Raw genomic sequence first — 12641 nt, 5'->3', positions numbered from 1 at the left:
CTAATCCCATCTTCCAAAATGTTGTGTATATGTTTGATTAAAAAAAAAACATACAACAAAGTATTGAGAAAAATGTTTCTTTCTCGTATGGTTGGACGTTATAACCGATAGCAAAATTCAAATATTTCACAAAAATCCGACGTTACAACCGATATGACGCTATAAGCGATGGCGTTATAAGAGATATTTATTTGTGTGGAATATAAAGGGCAGAAAGTCGGGACTTTTGGATTTCGTTGTTATAACCGATATGACGTTATAAACGACGACGTTATAAGCGATTTCGACTGTATTGGCCTGTTCCCGTACTTTATAAAGTGGTAAAAGTCGTAAAAGTTGTAAAAGTCGTAAACATTTTTCATATAAATTTTGCGTACGGGAACGCAAAATGTGTAAAAGTGGTAAAAATCAAGGCACATTTATAGAAGGTAGAAGTGACAATCAGCTGTATTATTACTTTTTTTGTAAATTTGGTTTTCAAAATGTAATAGGGTCTACTCATGAAATTTGAAACATCGAAATTTGCTACCATAAAATACTGTTTTTAATCCTAAACGTGTAATAAAAATTACCTACGAGAGTTCTAAATGCGTTATATTTATATTTTGATTCTAATTTGTTCTATTTTAGATGATTTTCAGGACGTTTTTATGTTTTTCCTGCAAGACATTTTTGGAACGACCCTATTACTCAATATTTATCATTGACAATTAATTTTCAATAACAACAATGTTGTTTTTGTAAATTTTTTAGTTGTTGTAATTCATGCATATACCTTCTGTAAATTTGCCTTGGTAAAAATTGTAAAAACTTTTTAGTTCTGGAACAGAGCTTATATGTATTTTACAATACATACGTGTAATAAAAATTACCTACGAGAGTTCTAAATGCGTTATATTTATATTTTGATTCTAATTTGTTCTATTTTAGATGATTTTCAGGACGTTTTTATGTTTTTCCTGCAAGACATTTTTGGAACGACCCTATTACTCAATATTTATCATTGACAATTAATTTTCAATAACAACAATGTTGTTTTTGTAAATTTTTTAGTTGTTGTAATTCATGCATATACCTTCTGTAAATTTGCCTTGGTAAAAATTGTAAAAACTTTTTAGTTCTGGAACAGAGCTTATATGTATTTTACAATATTTGTAATTTTTCGTTCCCGTACTTTTAGAACAATAAATATCAATATTTGAAAAATGGTTCTTTAGCAAGTATTACTACGTATTTAAAAATCAAAAAATTAATTTAGCAACGCGAACAAAATTTTTTGTTCTTGTTTTCAATTTTAAGATATAGTGTTAAAGCAGTTTTTTGTTGGAACAAAACTCCGATGCATCTACCTTTATAATTGCATAATGTCAACAACAGTAATGAATGTCAAACCTGCTTTTGACAGAATAGGCCATAAAGGTAGAAACACAATGAAATACGCCGCTTTTTCACGCTCATTTTCATGTAAAAGATTAAAGCCCAAGTACTACCTATTTCAAATTAATTCGATAGCATTTGAATTAGGTAGTACTTGGCCTTTAATCCTTTACATGAAACTGAGCGTGAACAAAGCGGCGTATTTCATTGTGTTTCTACCTAACTAGGCGTTTACACCAGACAGTTTGTCTTCAAATACAACTCTGATTTACTAACACATACATACATTTGTCGTTTGTCTTCCAGCTGTCCATCATTTTTTCACAGACAGTAAGGAAGACAAATTTTTGGCATTTATGTAAAAATAAGTGAGATAATAATTGAAATGTGTTGAAAACAAAAGAACATGAACAAAAACAAAATATGTGAACGGAAAACAAAAGGATGTCGATGATTTTCATTCAAAATTTTACAACTGTTTTTGCAGTTGTCGGGACGCCTACGTCACACAGGCAAGTTGTGGTATTTTGACAATCAATACATGAAGTCAACTGTCCTGTCATTTGTAAACGCAGGGTTAACAAGAAAAAATTGTAATCAGCTGTTAGCTCTCTATAAAGGCCCCGTCACATATGTCAAAGCATACGAAAATTGTGTTTCAGCACACATTCAGCAGCGTAGACATGCGGCAACTCTACGCGGCTGAATGTGTGCTGAAACACGATTTTCGTAAGTATTGACTTTTGACTTAAAGCCGGAAGAACATGCAACTTAATGAATTAATGCGGGTATCAGACCATCTGCTTTTTCACATGTATGACATCAGCTGTTTTGTATATTAGTATACCCAAAGTGACAACATACATGTGAAAAAGCAGATGATCTGATGGCCGCCTAAGCCAAAAATCCTCTTATGTGACGAGCCCTTAAGACAATGATATTAAAGCTCTGTTCCTTTACGTGAAAGAATCTTTAAGTTTTACTACTTTTTACTCGAAAAGCGTTTCTTTACTTTAGACACCGTACAATTCATATGGGAGCAGTTTACAACTTTTGTCGGTTTTACTATTTTCAAAAGTAAAGGAACAGACAATAAGTCTGTATGATAACCCAAAAGTTTGTACAAACTTTTACAAAATGCTTTTCGATAACAAACTTGTTCAGTAGTGGGATTCTGTAACTCATTTTTGCTGTTATCGATATTTGTTGGTAAAATTAAAATGCTTATAATTTCGATAATTAACGAAATTTTTCGGTAACTTAAGTCCGTGTTTAGACACACGGGAAAGTAAATTCAGTTTTTAGGCAATAGGGGGTAGGAAAGAGTATTGAGGAGCTCTTTCCTCTCCGCTCTCTCCCAAAAACTCAATTTACTTTCCCGAGAAATTTGTGTGTCTAAACACAGACTAACGATGAACAAAAAGTAGTCGCTAGCCTCTACCGACACAAACAGTGATGCCAACTTTTCTTTATGTTTTTAGTCATAATTTTGCGATTTATTTTACCGATTTTTGTCGGTAACAGCAAAAATGAGTTACTCTTGTGTCAGACACTGAAAATAACACATGAAAATATTTTAGCTTTTAGGAGAGAGCGGAGGTGAAGGAGCTCCTTTTCTCCCTTCTTACCCATAAGCTCAAAACATTTTCATGAAAATTTTCATATTCTGGCACAAGACTTACAGAATCCCACTACAGGAAGTCTCGTTCTACACTAGAGGCAAGGCAAATTTATAGAAGGTATGTCCCAATTTACATTGGGCGAGTTTACTTGCGGCAATTGTCATTTTGTAGGAGAGAGAGGTGAGGCATATGGTAACCCTTTGCCTCTCAGCACCCTCTCTCACCCACAAACTGACAATTGTCGCAAGTAAACTCGCCTAATGTAAATTGGGACTAAATGCATGAATTACAACAACTAACATATTTACAAAAAACAACACTGTTGTTATTGAAAATTAATTGTCAAAGAAAATATTGAATAATAGGTAGAGTTGTGTCGTTCCGGAACGAACTAGTTCAATGGAACTACTCCACAAAAGGAACGACCGGTACTAGGTCCGACTATGCGGTTCAGCTAGTTCCTTTTGCTCCCTCTTTCGTTTTTCTCCCATTCTTTTTGCTCTTCTCTTTCAGTTAGTTCCATCAGTTCATTTAACATCAGTTGTCTCTCTCTCTCCTCTCCCTGTCTTCTATTAGTGAATAAGAAATCTCATAGTGTCATTTCGTTTTTCATTTCTTCTAAACTGATCTTTGCCGAATTAAAAAAAGCAATTAAAGTATTTTTAATTAACAAAACGATTGTAAATTTGTTTTAAATATTTGTAAACTACCATGAAGAAAGCCGAAAAAATGTATTTTTCATTTGTTTTGATGAAGAAGAAACACGAACGATATGAACTGAGTGAACGAGTATGAGTGAGGGCATACATATAAAGGTTGGTACTAAAAGGAACTATGGAACTAACTGAACGACCTAGTTCCTTTTGCGGAACGGAACGGAAAAGATCGAACCGTAAAAGGAACGAGATTGCCCAACACTAATAATAGGGTCGTTCCACAAATTTTCTCAGGAAAATCCTCTGAAATAGAACAAATTTGAATCAAAATGTAAATATAAAGCATTCAGAACTGTCGTAGGTCATTTTTATTAAACGTTTAGGATGAAAAGCAGTATTTGATGGTAGCAAATTTCGAAGTTTCAAATTTCATGAGTATATTACATTTTGAAAACTAAATTTACCAAAAAGTAAGAATACAGCTGATTGTCACTTCTACCTTGTCCCGGTCTACACTTGAGTGATTTCAATGAAATATTTTCATGAAATTAGGAGTTCTTAGATCGAGTTCCATACTATAGTAATTTTATGAAATTACGGTAGTGGGGAACTCGATCTAAGAACGCCTAATTTCATGAAATTATTTCATGCAAATCACTCTAGTGTGGACCGGGACCTTATATAAATATGCCTTGACTAGAGCGATATCATTGAAAAAATTTCATGAAATTATGCGTCACTAGATCGAATTCCCCACTGCAGCAATTTCATAATATTACTTTAGTATGGAACACGATCTAAAAACGCCTAATTTCGTGAAATTTTTTGAATGAAATCCCTTTAATATGCACCGGGACTAATGCTAAGTTTACATTTACGAAAACCACTCGATTTCAACTTTCAATTCCATAGCTCCAGATGAGATTTCATTTGACGTTTAACCTATGGATTTGACAGTTGAAATCGAGTGGATTTCGTAAATGTAAACCAAGCATAAAAGGGAAATGAGAAATATTTGCAAGTAGTTACAAGAACTTGCAAATACTAGCTGTGTTCACGACTTTTACACATTATACCCGAAAAACCCGTCCCCAAAAAGTTGTAAAATGTTCACTTCTCTTTAAACAAAAATGGCGCTGAATTACGCTCTCTTTATAAACTTTTTACTCGACAAATTTGAGCGTGTAAAAAATAGCAACATGGTTGCCGGCGTCTGATTGGCTGGTACGCCGACTTTGACATTTCTTCCAGTTTTTTAAAGTATTTTCCATTTTTCCGTTCCCGAACTATTTCAGAAAACTTTCGTGTGAGAAAAAGTTTTTTACAGTTTTCTCTTTTACGAGTTTTACTATTAAAAAGTACGGGATCGAAGCTATTGTTTTACGCAACCATGTTCGTTTTTTGGCATTGCTGCCAGATCTACTATTTCTCCGTTCCATTACTCTTGTGAAAAACTTGTTACGAGAGAACAATTTTGACAGATCTATCTTTTGCTACTTTTACTATTAAAGAAGTAAAGGGACAAAGTTATTTTTTACTTGCGAAGTTTTCGAACAGGTCTATTTCCTATAGGGTGTGCCTTGTCGACTTTTTATGGTCGACGTCATGGCACAAGAAGTCGACCATAAAAAGTCGACTTTTCGATTTACTCTATAACCTATAGTTGACTTCGATTTGTAGACTTTCCAAACTAATCGAATCGATAGTCGACTTTTGTATCCCTAATGGCTCGGCTGGTTCGGTTGATACATATTTTATTTTTTGGCTGAAAATTTAGAATTTGAATCAAATAGGAGAATTTATGTTAATTTGTGAATAAAAACTAAACAATTATAAATATTAGCAACAAACATAAACAATATAAAGTGCAACAATGTATTTACTAATTGTATTTGTGATAAATTTCATTTATAATATTAAAGGTAAAAATCCTTCGAAAAGAAAAAAATACACAAATTGAATGAATGAGAGTGAGAAAAAGTCGAAGAAATAAAGTCCAATTAACACCAGATGAAGAAAAAAAGAAAAGAAAAGAATAATTGAATGAATAATAAACAAAAAAATGTATTTAAGTGATGGAAAATTAAACAAGGCCTGTAAATGTTTAATGTTTTTAATTGTTTATAAAGGCTGTGATCCTTTATTCGTTTTTTCTTTTTTGTTGAAGGAAGAAAGCAAAAAAACGCATTAAAATTCTGCTCCAAGTGTTCTTTGGCTCTTGTGTATGTACGTGTGTGTGTTGGTGTTTTTTTAATAGATGTCCATGACTCCATTTGTGTGGTGGATAGATGGATGTTGATGGCTGTTGTTGGATGGATGCAGCAGCAGCACAGCCCCCACTTTTCCCCACTTCCACTTTTGTGGCAAAAGAAGAAGCAGCACGAATATCCGTTCATACATACATTTGGATTGTATTTGGTATTTATAATGTTTTTGCATGCGTTTCTACGAGAAGAGAAGAGTTTTTTTCCTGTTGTGTTGTTGTTCTTGAGAGCTACTATATAATGGGGTCCTATATAGTTTATCCACAACATAAAAAGAGAAGAGATGAATCTCAGTGGATAACAACAAAATCCCCCCATCAATTTTATACATACCTGCAATAACAACATTCGGCTCTCTCTATCTATGTTTCTCTCTGGGGTTTTCTTTTCTGTTGTTGTCCATTGTTTATATGGGTTGATGAGCACGAAGAAGCACGAATAATATCAACAACAATTTTTGTAGAACAGAGTAGTTAATCAAGGGTGTCGTCGTTGGGTGTCAAAAATCAAGGGGCCTTTAAATAAGAAAAATTTATTAAAAAATGAATGGAAATTCAATGTTTTACATTGTTTTATCAAGTTTCATATTGGAAAGTACAATCAAAGTGTTCAGTGGACTATGCAAAGGGCATACAATAAATAAAACATATTAAAATACAATAAATAATTTAAAAAGTTGTTTAATTGGAAAAAATCGAAGGCTTAACTCTAGTTTAGTAAAAACTCTCCGATTTTTTTGAAATTTTTTCTAGAGGTAGATATTGTTGCGCTGATTACGGGAATGTGTAATTTTCTTGGGGGACGGACCCGTTTACCCGGTTATTGCACCCGAAAATTAAAATTAGACCCGGCTCTACTGAACCGATTGCTACGAAATGGGTATCGTCGGAAAGCTTATGGAAATACAGTGTTGGTCACAGAATTAGCACACCCCTTTGGGGCAAAATGATTTCAGTCAGCTAAGAGTTTTGATAGGGCAAATTGAAATATTTTCGGAAACAAAATCGTTTTCTATAATGTATTTAACAGATTTAATGATATAATTGAATAGTATTATCAGTGGTTTTTGGAAAATAAAAGTTTTGTTAAGACGCCCAAATTATCAAGGGGACATATAATTAGCACACCCTATGATATTTTAATTTAATTCAATTAATATACAAAAATTAATTTATATTGAAGTTAAATCATATTCAAAACGCACTGAACAAATCATTTTTTCAAAGAAAAAATAATTTATCACCCCGGAATCTCAAAATATATCCCAATAGCGGACCCTTTTTCGTAATGTACACCTAAACGTCAGAAAGTCGCCAAAACTTTAAAAACAAATGTACAATTGGATCTGAAATTATTGGAATTGTTAACCGATTACTGAAATTTAAATATAAAGTGCAAAAACTTTTCAAAAAGTGTTTAAGGTAGATGATTCATTCAAGAAAATTTTCGATTTGGAAGGGGTTTATAGAATGAAGACCAATAAAATGCACCCTTATGTAAAGAAAGATCAAGTTATAACACCATTTGTTATTCAAAATTACAAGTCTGAATAACACCAAAGACCTATCACTACAAAACTGTCAACAAAGCGCTAGGTAAACACGTAGCATATGAGTATGTTTAAAGGTATAACTCCTTTCTAACAATAAAGGATTTTGAGGTTTGCTGAAATTGGTCAGAATCCATGAAAGTAGGTATATACTATTCAAGATAAATGTTTTCTGGATTATTGATTTTAAATTTAATCGTTTCAAGCTCAGAGAAACATATTATCTTGCGGTCTCATTAGACTATCTCCAATTTGCCTTATGTTTACAAAATTATTGAAATTTGCGTAGGTCCCATAGAGATGAAAATAGGTTTATCGTGGCATACATCACGACATATCGGTAAAATTAAGTCCAGATGGATAAGTATTTATAAAATCAATAGCTCAAAGCATCATTTTACAGTTTTTTAATGAAAATTTTTGTGTCAAACGGATTTTACAGATGCACACTGCTGGTGGGTACATCGCACTATTCGCAAATTTACAGAGATGAACAAGAATATGATGTTTTATTTGATGTTTCTATGAACTACTTGCCTCATTGAATTTGTTTACATGTACAAAAATCGATAAAAAACACTAAACAACTGAAATTTCCATCAGTCCTTGGGACCCAAGGTGTACCCCATATAATTCCCTTCTGACACTGAAATTTCGGAGACTGGTGGAGAGTATAACTAGCAGACTGGAACTTATTCCCAAAAGAAAGGGATTTAAAACTGAATATGGACGAACATATTGAAACTATTCACAATATTAGTGATTCTTTTAAGGTGTGCTAATTACGTGTCCAGTGAAGTTATGACATTTTTTACATTTTTGGGGGTTAGTCCAATTGACAGTTATGTTTAGGTTTCTGTATTGCGTTGTATTCTTTAAGCATACTACTGAGAATATATTAGTACAAATACTTTATTCAATATAACTACTTTTGAAAGTCTTTTTAGGCTAAATAAATGTTGGTAGTGGGGTGTGCTAATTGTGTGACCAACACTGTACCTATCCAACAAGTGGTCATATATGATTTTCAGGTGCGCAGGTGATATAACCCAAAATCTGATTTTTGGACCCGGATTTTTCCATAAAACCCCAATTATGCCAATTATGGGGGCCCATTTAATGTAAGCCAGATTGTAGTTCACACTTTAGCCTTTCCGAAGGCCGGCTATTTAGAGAGACATATATAATTTAAAAGAAAAATGTGTTCCCGTTCCCTAGGTTTGCACCTGTCCATAGGAGAAAGTCTTAAATCCCCGGCCGAAGGCCGGCTATTTATGGAAAGATTTATAATTTAAAAGAAAATTTTGTTCCCGTTCCCGCGATTTGCGCCTGTCCATAGGAGAAAGTCTTAAATCCCCGGTCGATGGCCATCTATATAGGGAAAAATTATAATTTAAAAAAAAAATTGTTCAATTTAGAACTCTACATTACCGAACCGACTTGTCAAGATTCTAAGGGCCATATTTTTGACTTTCATATTTTTGACTTTTTGAGGGTTTTATGGAAAACCCCGGGTCCATAAATTGATTTTTGGGCTATATCACCTGAATACCTGGAAGATACCACTTTTTGGACAGGTATTTCCATAAACTTTCCAATGATACCAATTTTTTAGCAATCGATTCAGTAGGGCATGGTCTAACCCGGGTTTTGTACCCGGATTTTCGGGTCCAATAACCGGGTCCGTCCCACAAGAAAATTATACATTCCCGATCAGCGCAACAATATCTACCTCTGGAAAATTTTTCAAAAAAAAAAACGGTTGTTCCAAATCGAACAAACAAAAGTGAAGAAAAAAAGTTGAAATACAATAGCTTGAGTCTCGTTTAGGAGCATCTCTCGAATCGGGCTGAAATTTTTACCGTGAGTAGTCCTTGGGATCCTGAACACATATTTTTCCAAGGGGAAGTAAAAACTTCCCGAGATATGGGTCTTGTGATTATAGTTTTAAAGCTTATGGAGAGTACTTTTGTTCGCGTAGCCGAATTTTGCACCTGTCTTTGGGAGAAAGTTATAAAACAAAGGCCGAAGGCAGCACAATTTAAAAATATTTACAATTTAAAAAAAAATTTTTGTTCGCGCAAGTCTTACAATTTAGAAGAAAAAATCAGAATTTGTTGTTCGCGAATCCCAAATTATTGTTAAATGATTATTAATTTATTGAATTATTGTTAAATTATTAACATTAAATCACCTATTCAATTTAATGGCGGTATTAGAAATCATTCTCCTGAGAGCAATCCCATAGCAGCGGTTTCTTCGATACTGATTGACCCGGAACTGCACAACACCCGTGTTCCGGCCATCGGCTGCCACCGCAGTGAACCCATGTTTGTATTTGTTTTGTTTTTATGTGTTGGGAGCACCATTCCCGTAATGCCTGCTCCCGATTCTTTTGGTCATATCCGCACCCACCACACCCAAACTCCGATGAGATGCAATAGATGCAGGGAGGGGGCGAATCACAGGTGTGGTTCTGCACTTGTCCATGTGAGGGATTACGACAGGGACTATTTTGCTGCAGGAATATCAGAATACGCGACTCCCCCGCAGTCCCCTCAACAGCAGCCGGTACACACACGCAGCATCAGCCTTTGCTGTTCCAATCTGTGGAAATGCATCCTTTTACATTTTAATTGCATTGGACTCCGATGTAAGATCGAGCAAATAGTGGATTTCGGAAGTATATCATGGTCGCGCCGACGGGCCCAGCGTGCGGCATGGACCCGCACAACACACTGCACCTTTTCAACTGCCCTGCCAAACCTACTCATCTAACTCAAGTGGATCTGTGGAGATATACCCGGAGCCAGATTGAGCAAAAAACGAACACACAAACATACAATAATAAACAACATCGTGCCCTAAGTCTGGAAAATGGGCAGGTAGTCGCGCTACGAAAGCCAGGCAAGAACGCCAGCAAAGTTGAATCGTACAGACCTCAAAGACTCTTGAGGCTTTAATCCTCTCCAGCGTCAGAAATAGTTATCCAGTTGCCGATCATCAGAATGGATTCCGTAAGCAGCACAGCACTTGAATTATTTAAAAGCCTTTGATACTGTAACACTCAACGCTGTTTGAGGACATCGAACAGACAACCCTCCGGCTAAGTTTGAAACTTTGGATAATCAATTATATATGTGGACGCCAGACGTACATGGAATTCAGGATCAAGAAGTCGAAGACCCGTAGAGTTTAACCACTAGCTCTCCTATATCCTATCATGTCACCTTACCTGATGTCATTTTTGGAAGGCTGAACCCTTATTTGGCCGATCTTACCACATTTTTTCACGCGAGGAATATGGAAATATCCGCCACTAAATCTACGGCCATACGACCACAAACTACCCCAAAAATTCTAGAGGTCATATTCGACAGCATGTTCATGTCGTCTGCGCATGCCACAGCCATCTGCGACAAGCTGAGATGCAGGAACAAGGTCCTCAAGTCCCTAGCCGGCAGCACTTAGTTTGCAGATAAAGTAACCTTTTTGATCTCTTATAAAGTAATAGGTCAGTCTATGCGGCGCCAGTTTGGTCCACGAATATAAATGCAACACGATGGAACGAGATGTTGTCGATGCAGTACTTGCATGTGTGTTATCGCATTGAGCATCCTTGTCACGATTTAGTGGACAGACTTCCCGCACACAGGTACGGCAGGAGAGATCTTCATGATCTAAATAGGGAAGTCCAAAGGTACACATTTTTGTCAAAATATTGTGTACGCGTCCCAAGTTATGACGGGGCCAAGTCCATACTTCTTGAGATAATGGCCCAAAATCTATAACAAGAACTGCCCGGCACTATATAAACTGGGTAATACGTAAGATAACCCTCGAAGGGAGAAACTGATTTGATTTTTGAGAAATTGGCCCAAAAACTGGCTGATTCTTTCTTACTTTTTTTATTCACCACACTTCTATCGACGATAATGGTCTGAATAGGTCTCAATACACATTCGGCGGAAGAATCCATAATTTTCTTCAATCATATTTGGTATTAGATGGTAAGGAGACTTATGATGGGTGTATAGAAGCACATTTTCTATAGAAACACCCTATCTTTCAGAAAAGCTCTATAGAGGCACCCTATCTATCAGAAAGCTTTCTTTCTTTCAGAAAGTGTTTTTAGAAGCCTTCATTCGTTCAGAATGGGTCTATAGAAGACTCTTTCAGAAAGGCCCTATAGAAGCCTTCTTTCTTTCTTACTTTCTTTCAGAAAGGCTCTATAGAAGCCTTCTTTCTTCCTTTCTTTCTTACTTTTTTCAGAAAGGCTCTATAGAAGCCTTCTTTATTTCATTCATTCATTCTTTCTTTCTTTCTTTCTTTCTTTCTTTCTTTCTTTCTTTCTTTCTTTCTTTCTTTCTTTCTTTCTTTATTTCTTTCTTTCCTTCTTTCTTTCTTTCTTTCTTTCTTTCTTTCTTTCTTTCTTTCTGAAAGTATTTATAGAATCCTACTTCTTTTTTCTTCCTTCTTTCTTTCGGAAAGTTTTTATAGAAGCCTTCTTTCTTTCAGAAAGTATCTACAGAAGCACCCTTTCATTCAGAAAGTTTCTATAAAAGCACCCTACCTTTCAGAAAGGGACAATAAAAGCAACCTTTCTTTCAGAAAGGGACTATAGAAGCACCATTTCTTTCAGAAAGACTCTATTGAAGCACACTTTCTTTCAGAAAGGCTCTATTGAAGCACGCTTTCTTGCAGAAAAGCTCTATAGAAGCACCCTATCTTTCAGAAAGGTTCTATAGAATCACCCTATCTTTCAGAAAGGTTCTATAGAAGCACCCTATCTTTCAGAAAGGTTCTATAGAAGCACCCTATCTTTCAAAAATGTTCTATAGAAGCAACTTTCTTTCAGAAAGGGACTATAGAAATGTTCTGTAGAAGCACCCTTTTTTCAGAATGGGTCTATAGAAGCAACCTAACTTTCAGAAAGGCTCTATTGAAGCCTTCTTTCTTTCAGAAAGTGTTTATTGAAGCCTTCTTTCTTTCAGAAAGGCTCTATAGAAGTCTTCTATAGAAGCACCATTTCTTTTAGAAAGGCTCTATAGAAGTCTTCTATAGAAGCACCATTTCTTTTAGAAAGGCTCTATAGAAGTCTTCTATAGAAGCACCATTTCTTTTAGAAAGGCTCTATAGAAGTCTTCTATAGAAGCACCATTTCTTTTAGAAA

The 12641-nt window shown here is 35.2% G+C and overlaps 1 protein-coding gene across 3 annotated transcripts in view; it reads left to right on the top strand.

Moving 5' to 3' along the window:
• Positions 1-5382: 5382 nt before the first annotated feature.
• The window catches only part of LOC141402086 (uncharacterized), a 47436-nt gene continuing 40177 nt past the window's right edge, over positions 5383-12641 (top strand). For all 3 annotated transcript variants that reach the window (XR_012412520.1, XM_073982774.1, XM_073982762.1), the window contains exon 1: positions 5383-5577. The gene's annotated coding sequence lies outside the window, so the exon portion shown is untranslated. The remainder of the gene's footprint in view (positions 5578-12641) is intronic.

Source organism: Musca autumnalis, unplaced genomic scaffold (assembly GCF_047663935.1).
Source record: "Musca autumnalis isolate F117 unplaced genomic scaffold, ASM4766393v1 scaffold_1, whole genome shotgun sequence".
Taxonomy (NCBI): domain Eukaryota; kingdom Metazoa; phylum Arthropoda; class Insecta; order Diptera; family Muscidae; genus Musca; species Musca autumnalis.
This window is presented reverse-complemented; position numbering and strand designations above follow the sequence as displayed.